The sequence below is a fragment of the Fringilla coelebs genome (assembly GCF_963513975.1).
Source record: "Fringilla coelebs genome assembly, chromosome: 1".
Taxonomy (NCBI): domain Eukaryota; kingdom Metazoa; phylum Chordata; class Aves; order Passeriformes; family Fringillidae; genus Fringilla; species Fringilla coelebs.
The window spans coordinates 35,114,321-35,123,190 of record NC_140028.1 but is presented as its reverse complement, the minus strand read 5'-3'; positions in this window follow the sequence as shown (position 1 = coordinate 35,123,190).

The following is an 8,870-nucleotide window of genomic DNA, read 5'->3' as shown; positions in this document are numbered from 1 at the left end:
TCAATGCACTGCTTTCTGTGAACATTTAAAACTACTTTATAAATACTTAAAGATATATTAAAAATGTTTTAAAAATAATTCCCAGTTGGCAGTTTCTCTCCTGTTCTCTCTAGGTATTATTCTCACAGGAGGTAGAAAAAATTTCAATGTCTTTCAGAAATTGGAACCAGATAATGTTGAAACATGACGTTGTGGTTCTTTGTTTGTTTGGTTGGGGTTTTTTAATATATTGAAAGATAATCTGTAAAATATGTCCATATGCTATCCAGTTTTTGACTGTAATGTACTTGTATAAAATGGGGATTATAATGGAAAAAGGATTCATATTTGAAACAGCAGTTTATTCAGTTGGTAAGAAACATTAACTAGAAGGTCAATACTTATTGCCGTCAATTTACTTTTAAACCAAAAAGAAAATTTTGTTTAAGATTTGGTTCTGTCATTAAATGGATTGTAACTAATTAACCTGTGCTGGTGTATATAATATTGGAATCCCTGTAAAAATGCACTGCAGTAGAAAACAACTCATCAATTTGGACCTGTCAATCATAAGTCTATGAAGAAAATATATTTCTGCATAATTTCATTATGATTATGCATAATAGAACAACTGGACATTAATTTTTAAGCTAAAAATAAGCAAAAATTTTGCTGGGATCCTAGGAAATAAATGATTTGGAGAAATATCCCAAATATTAATAATCCAATAAATGAGGAAGAATATAAAATTTTCATTGTTGCAGATGGAACAATATGGAACAGGTAAATGAGAACACCAAGAGGGAAAAAGTGCAGTAACTGAGATTGAAACGTAGTAAAGAATGGTGAAGAAAAGGACAATTGAAGGATTTCAACATCAGTGCAACTTCAATACTAGTGCAGAAGTCAATGGAGCTCTGCGATGGAAGAGGACACTTGCAATACATTAATTCTTTCTACAGAGCTGCTGTAGGACAAATTATTATTTTTCTGACTTAAGGACTTTGAGTAGAAAGGCAGAAATGGTGATTCCCTGGAACAAAACTTTACCAGTGGTGGAGACAGAAGATTAAATAAATAATTTCCTGAGGAAATAGCTCCTAATGTCATTGGAACAAAGCTGTACTGAACCTCATTAAATTCTTTATAATTGAACTGAAACATCACATGTGCAGAAAGTGCCAAACAGAATAGAAGTATCTTTAAAGAGTCTTCTTTAAAGATAAACAGAAGTATCTTTACTACAAATATTTCAGCATAAAGCAGATGAGAAGGACATAACAAAGCCTAAAGTAACTAAAACTGAGATTTCTATCCTTGGAACCCATGTTAGTGTCTGGATTGAGAATATTTAGGATAGACCCTGGGATACAGAATTATTTCAGTGGCAGGAATGCTTCATATATGCCAAAGAAAGAAGTAGAGGAGATAGTGGGATATGTAAGAAGCCTTTAGTATGATTAGACAGAAAACTCAGGGGAAAGTAGGAAAAGAGAGAGAGATGCTGATTTTATTGTAGGAAAATGCATTGTCAGTAAACATCTGGATTATTTTCTGTGATGTGCTTAGGTTCCAAAAATTAATAATCTTTATTTCTTTTTTACCCCCACACTCTTATAGAATTTGAAGAACATCCTTACTAATAAACAAGATGATAATGCACTTATCTACTCTGATAGAAAATGTACTCATCTATTCTGAGTAACTCTTGATAGTAGTCATAAATTCTAAATAGGAAGTAAAAAAAAGGAAAAGAAATAGGAAATACATGAGTAAAACTGGTACTGCATTCCTGAATGGGCTTGTGGATGAAGTGTTTTGCCACCGCCTCTATCTCTGTATCAGTCCAGATTACTATCTGAATTGATTCTCCAAACCTTTTGAAGTGCTCCAAATACTGCTTTCCTAAAGCTCAGTAATAGCTTTAGCTTGTGTACACAGCTGTACCTTGGGTACATGCTCACGGTATGTCGATGATACTGACAATAGTGTTATCTTTCTTACATTTTCTCTGGTTTGAACAGACTGCTCATTCATGCTTTTTCCCCCCGTTCAAGTGCAGCATATTGCTACTTTAAAAAAAGGCTGCACCAACAAATCTGTTAGAAACATAAATTTAAAAATTCTGTTCAAAGCTTCAGGTTTTCTGTTATTTTTACTGGTTATCTTTACTGTGGACCCGATACTGATCCATAGTCTCTGTCTTGCAGGTATGATTCCAAATCTCTTGGAATATTTTCCTTCCTTCCTAAGTACAAGTAGATAAATGTGTTGTTTAATTTGTCATTTTTGGCTTAACTGTCATCATCATAGCATAGTACAGCAAGCTTGGCAAATATCTTTTTCTAATGAACCATGATACCTGGTCTACTAGCCTTTCCACATTCTCCAGTGAATTAATGTGGTACATTGCACGATTCTAGTACTTTTTTCACTCACTCTGTTTATGGTAGTCACAGTTACCTCCCTTAGTGGTTTCCCTATCAGTTAGTCTTTATGATTCTCTCCGTGCTATTTTAGCTTCTGTGCCATCATTTAGATATCTTCAAAAAGTCATTATGTAAATTCACAATTGTGAGTACCCATTTCTTTTTTAAAAAATCTCTCCTGTACAGAATTTCCTGAAAAGCCTTGAAAACAAGAAAAATTGTAACAAATTTTTTATGCTTATCTTTGATAATGGATTGAAGTCCTTAAATTACAGTTCTGTAAATCATGAACAAATGCTTACCTAATAGATAGAAAATAGTTCTTGCTGTAAAGAAAGCCACTATGCTAAATTTCTGTAGCTCATTATGGAAAACTCACATTAATTCTACATGGGTCAATTGGCATAAATATTTCAAACAAAACATTCAAGACTGACTTCACAAATCCAACCAGAATACAACTGTGTAAACATTCATAGACAATTGATGTAAATACCCTAGCAAGAAGATTTAAAGCAGATCTGCCAGTGATTACCAAAAAATTAAAATCTTGACTCACTCTTATAAAAGAAAATTAATAGCTAATTTCAGTATTGTTTATAAGCATTGAAGTAGTATAGCTATGCGCGGTTTATATTTCCATGCTTTATTCTTTTGAGGGAAAGTTGGTACCAACCCACTTATTTTTTATATACAGTCTGGAATTTCAGTTTCCTGATAACAACATGATTCAAGCTAAAATATTCCTGTGAAATAGAGAATACATCCCTCCATTTGCATGAAAAAAGTTTCCAGCAAAATAACTGTCTACATATTTTCATAGAAAAGCTTAGGCACATAGGTAATCTCCAAATGAGCCTTTCAATTTTGCTGCAGATAATCCTTTCTTTCCAAATTGTTTAGGACAATGAAGCTTATGAAATTTAAATTGCTTCATCAAGTGCTGGAAAATTAATCCTAGATTAAAAATACATTTTAAAATGTTATTAGGGTTGTCATGCTACTAATAACAAGCCAACCTTTTCCCTCTATTTTCAGACAGGAGACAAATTCAATTACATTTTTGCTAATTGTCTGATGTATGTTCTTATTGTAATGCATATTATTTAAAATGTTTCAAGTTCATATTTGCTAGTGGGAGACAGCTGTATGGCTAAGATTTGGTGTATCAGGTGGAAAATACAACTCATTATCAATGCATCAGCCTATGAAGACCTGTGCACACACTGCTTTAAGAAAATCAGTTGAAACTTTCTGAAAGCAGTTAGATGCAAAAATGTTAAACAGCAATTACTTTCACAGCAGAAATATCATTCTCTCTTTCCAATTAAGCAAATCAGTCCTGATGAAGTAACCCTGTGTCCAGTATTTTCCATGAGAAACAACCCAAGGGGATGTGTCCCAAGCCAAGAATTTTTTCCACTTTAGAGAGAATCAGATGTGTGTGTGATGGTTGAAACAGTGCCAAGGGCAAGCATTCAATGGCACATTCAGTCCAATGTCCTTGTCTTCCTCTTCAAGGACTGTAATGGGCATTGGCATTAATATTTCAAGGACTTCCTCTAATTTCACATCCCTCCAAGTATAAGCAGCAATCACCTAAGGAGATATTATTACTGAATAGTTGCTAAGCTTCTACAGGAAATTAAATGGGATCATTGCTAGCCTCCCTCCTACTAGAAAGCAATACATACATACCTCTTTGCCTGGATTTCTGTGTGAAGATAACAATCTTTAGGTTAGTAAATTTTCCATTTTTAAGCTCTTGTCCCTGGATATTGTCTTCAAATCAAGCTCTGTTAAGCCTGGGAAATAATATACGGTGGCATTGCCAACTCATATATTTTTTACCACTACTCCTTTTGTGTTGTTTTTTTTTTCTTTTTTTTTTTTTTCTGTGACTCTACTTCCTGCAATCAGATGGCTATAGCAGAATCTTTGCCTTCATTATTAAAAGAAAGAATTACTAGAGATCACAGCTCTGTGTCAGGAGAGCAGCCAGGAGAAAAGGGGAGTTCAGTGGCCTTGAAACTGTGAAATTTAAGGGTTTAAAATTTATTTCAAGGTCTCTCTTCCTGATTTCGGATTAGAACTGCTTCTTTTGTTTTCTTTTTTTCAAGTGTTGGAAGTTGACATTACTGGTATGCTCATTTAACATAATTCTGTTAATTCTTAGGTCCGTTCTGGCAATAAAAACTAGCCTCCTGTATGTTTTAGGGACTCCTGATGGGTAATAAGAATTCTTTACTGGTCTTAACTTGCATTGTTAAGAGCAGAGAAGTCAAAGTTGTATAGACAAAAGCTAACTCAACCATCTGAAAATCAGTTGTCCTAAATTTTCACTATCTAGATTGGTTTCTGCACCATTCACTCACTATTCAGCAGCTTTAGTACCATTACCTGCTTTCAGTAGCTTCCTAAATGAGGGTCTTACAAGCATCTAAGGGTTGATAGCCCTCCTAGGCTAGTCAGCTGTGACTGATCTCCTCTGATGGCCATACCTCCCTACCCTGGAAAATACCATAATCTATGTTTATCTCTAGCATCTGGAAAACCTGAATTGGATGTCTCTTTTTAGCTAAAAAAACATGCTGAAATTCTTGGTGGTTCAGAGCCTACAAAACTTTACTACTGCAAATAATTAGGACACAGTTAGCAGTACAAACATTCATAATAATTATGCAGTGAGTGTACAAACATATTATAGGTTTAAAGACCCTTAAGTAAACTTGCTGTCTGAATGCAAATGTAATGGCTGCAGCATGAAGCAGCATTGCCAGCTGAGTCAGATACAGCACTTCTTCATGGCCATAGCTGAGATGTCCCTGCAAAGCAGTTTGTGATGCAATAACCTATGTTAGAACAGTATGATTCTTTATTCCCCTCTAGTGGCTAGTCTGCATAGTATTAGTTACTTATAGAGGGCTAGAAGGACTAGACCAGACTCTTGGGACAGCAGGACATGCCAAAAGGTTTTGGTTCAGTCCCTGCTGCCATCCACACTACCAGAATAGTGCCAATAGTGCAAAGAAAATGGTCTGTGCACTGGCAGTGATACAGAAGGAGGGGAAAGGAGCAGTTTTTTGAAGGTTTGAAATTTTATGTTCTTAGTCACTACCAAGGAATTAAATTAATAGTTTTATCCCTCAGAAAGGAAGAAGAATGTAACTGTCAGTTCATGTTGCAAGTCTTTTATTTAATTACTTTAGTCCCTGGGTGTCAGTGAAGCTGAATATGAACCTGGCCAATCCATCTCCAGGAGGGTACTAAGAGTTCTGCTTTGCAGCTGAACTGCAAAGCAGAACTCTGAATAAAGCCTGTCTGCAGTCTTCCATACTGCAAATAAAAGTAAATTCTCAGAGCATATTTGTCATTGAAATGTATTTAATATAGACAGCCAACTCTATTACCAATATTCTCTCTCATACGTACTGCTACTTCTACTTATGTTTTACATTAATGTGTAGCCAAACAGAAAGAAAACAACTATAAAGGTGCTAAAAATGGATATAAGCTGCACTAAAGTCTTGAAAGAGTAGTGGTTTCTATTAATGGTTCCGTTTTTAATATGATATGAGCTAGATTCTTCAAGTTGAGATGGAATTTTTTTCTGAATAGGATGAGAGCATTCCTGAACAAATCATTGGAAGCAGGAAAATGAACATGATACATGAAAACAAATTGCAGAATACATCTGAAAATAAGAGGAGTCAGAGAGGTTGACACCCATCCTCTTTAAGCACAGTGGGGGTTTATGAATCTTGGATTTTCCAGTGATTTGTTCTTGTCCTTATTGAGAGCCTGAGGATAATGCAAACTTTCAAGTTTCCAAGAGCTCCTGCCCTGCAGAGAATAGGATGGTATCTTTTACCACAGAGGCTGTCTGTGGTCAAGATCACAGTGTATAAAGGACATAATATCCAAAACATAGGCTGAATTCTATATGAGAATGAAGATGCAAAGAAATTCTTGCTCTTTACAACAAGTTTGGGTCAAGTCCAGATTTTGAAGTTGCATGGCTCCTATCTTGTGTAAATAGAAAACCATGCAAAGGATATTTGAGGTTGCTTGAACTCAAGCTTGTGGATGTATTATCATTTACTGAGTACATTTTAAAAAACCCCACCAGATAAAATTAAGTATACAAAATCAGTCCTCCAGCGATGTTATTCCCAATTCTGTCAGATAACTTGATATGAGATAAAAGGTAAATTGGATATTTCAGCATAATACAGTAAGATGCTTCAATTTCTTTTGAGAACATGCCATCTGAGCAGATCCATTTTTAGGGGAATACTAAATAAAAAGCAAGTTGACAGCTTTCTAGGTCAGGAACTGCTAGACCTTCATTATTTTAAACAGCTTGGAGCACTGCAATATTTAGCCAGTGTGTGTGTGCATGTGTGCTTTTTCAGAAAATTTTACAACAGGGGTTTGTAATATTCCAAGGCTATGCTTTGGCAATAAAAAATAATGTCTCATTTATAAAGAGCAGGAACTCTGGGGTTTTGTTCTCCCGGATGTAACTTCAGTTCCTTTTTTAAAGTACAAGGGTACTTTAAGAACTGCATTTAGTCAGCTGTTGACTAATGGCTCATAGCTCTTCATGAAGCAGGTAATGACTTTGCATAGAATATCAAACTCAATAGAAACAATCACAGTAACGGAAGAAGAAGTCTTTGTTGTAGAGTTATTACATGAAAGGAAACACTGGCAAAACAGAAAGCTTTCTAAGGAACACATCGCCAGGTTTTGATGAATACTACCTCTTTTGAAGTGCCTGCTACTTTTTCTCTTCTCTGTAATTGTTTTTGAAAGGTTAAGGAATTTCTGATGATTTTTGATAGCTGAAACATAAAGCACTTAATGGGAACTAGAAAGCCATTTAAAGGTTTGTAATAAATTCATATATTGCCACTATATTTCTCTTAGATTGTAATGTCTCTTTTGTACTCCTGATGCCATCTCAAAAAATAAACTTCGTACAGAGCATATGGATCAAATTTTAGCCAGAAGGGGAAAAAAATTGTTGACTTGGCACTCAGTATTTGTGACCCACAGAGTACTTTTACAGCCAGCCAAGTCATCAGTTTCCTTTTCTGCTAGGCAGAGGCAGCTCTGACTCCTGAAGAACACCTTTGCATGTGAAGACTGGGTAACTTAACTCTGGCAATGATGAATGGGTACTGCAACTGACTGTAACTTAAAAAATTCAGTGCTCAGCATTGGAACTGTAGCAAACTTGAAAAATTGAAAAATGGATGGCACGACTGAAATGATGTCGAATACTATGGAATTGTTTAATGGGTCCCTACTCTAGCAAAGTCCTTGAACTGAGTAAGTCAAACCAGAAACGACCTATCAAAAATGCACACTGTTCTCTTGGAGAAAAGATTGAAGGGTGAGAAACCCAGCAACATAACGATGGTAAGAAGCAGGGAGCTCAGATATCGCAGACACAGGATAGGAACTGAATAGAGTGTGGTCATGAGCATCTTTAAATTAGCCCTGTTCTTTTGACTCTTTCTCCTTCTTTTTTGGGAATATATCTTCTTGTTTTGTGAGGGGAATATATTTTTTGATTGGGATACTTTTCATTTTCTGGTGCCTGTGTGCAAATTCTTTCAGTTGTTCCTGTTCTTGCAGTTCACTGCTGAGTGTTATGTAGATGTACATGCTGTATAACTGCTCTTGAAAGAAAAATATCCATGAAATGAAACCAGGACCATAGCAAAGTGCAATACAGAGACTATATTTTATTACTTAGGTTGTAAAGTAATTTAGTGCTCAGTTGCTCATACAAAAAGGCTGCTGAAAGTAATAAAAATTCAGACATGCCTAAACCAGTAATTTTAATCCAAGAGAATTTTTCCTTTGGAATTAAGATGAAAGTTAATTTTAAAATACTGTATTAATACCAGATTTTAAAACTTAGAGAATATTGAATTTGAATTTTGAAAATGTTTTTCTCCTAACAACTAGGAGGACAGCAGGGACATATCCAGCTTTCTGTGCTTATTTGCAAATCACGTGTATTTATTGACAGCTAATTTGGTGTGGCTTGTTGTAAACCTAGCAACAGTTCTTGCGCTTTCTTGGAAAAAAAGGGAAAAGAGTGCTATCAGTGAAGCTCCTTTTCCTATTATATCATGTCACTCAGCCTATGGTCTCTGCAGGAGACACCTGAACTCCCATATTTTAGCACTCAGCTTTACTGTCAGGGAACTGCTGAGGACCTTCAACTAGGTAACAGTATCATGAAGCTCTTGGTAAGGAACTGTCTGTGTTCATGTCTCCCTAAAGTACCTAATCCATATCAAAGGATAACCTGCCACTTAAGTCTCATGGGAGCTGTGGGGGTTACAAGATGTGTCTGTTTAGAAAGCTAATTCTACATTTGGCCTTGGAAGCTTTCCCAGCCACAGCAGGATTGCTACTGTGCCTCCCAAGCCAACTGGAAAA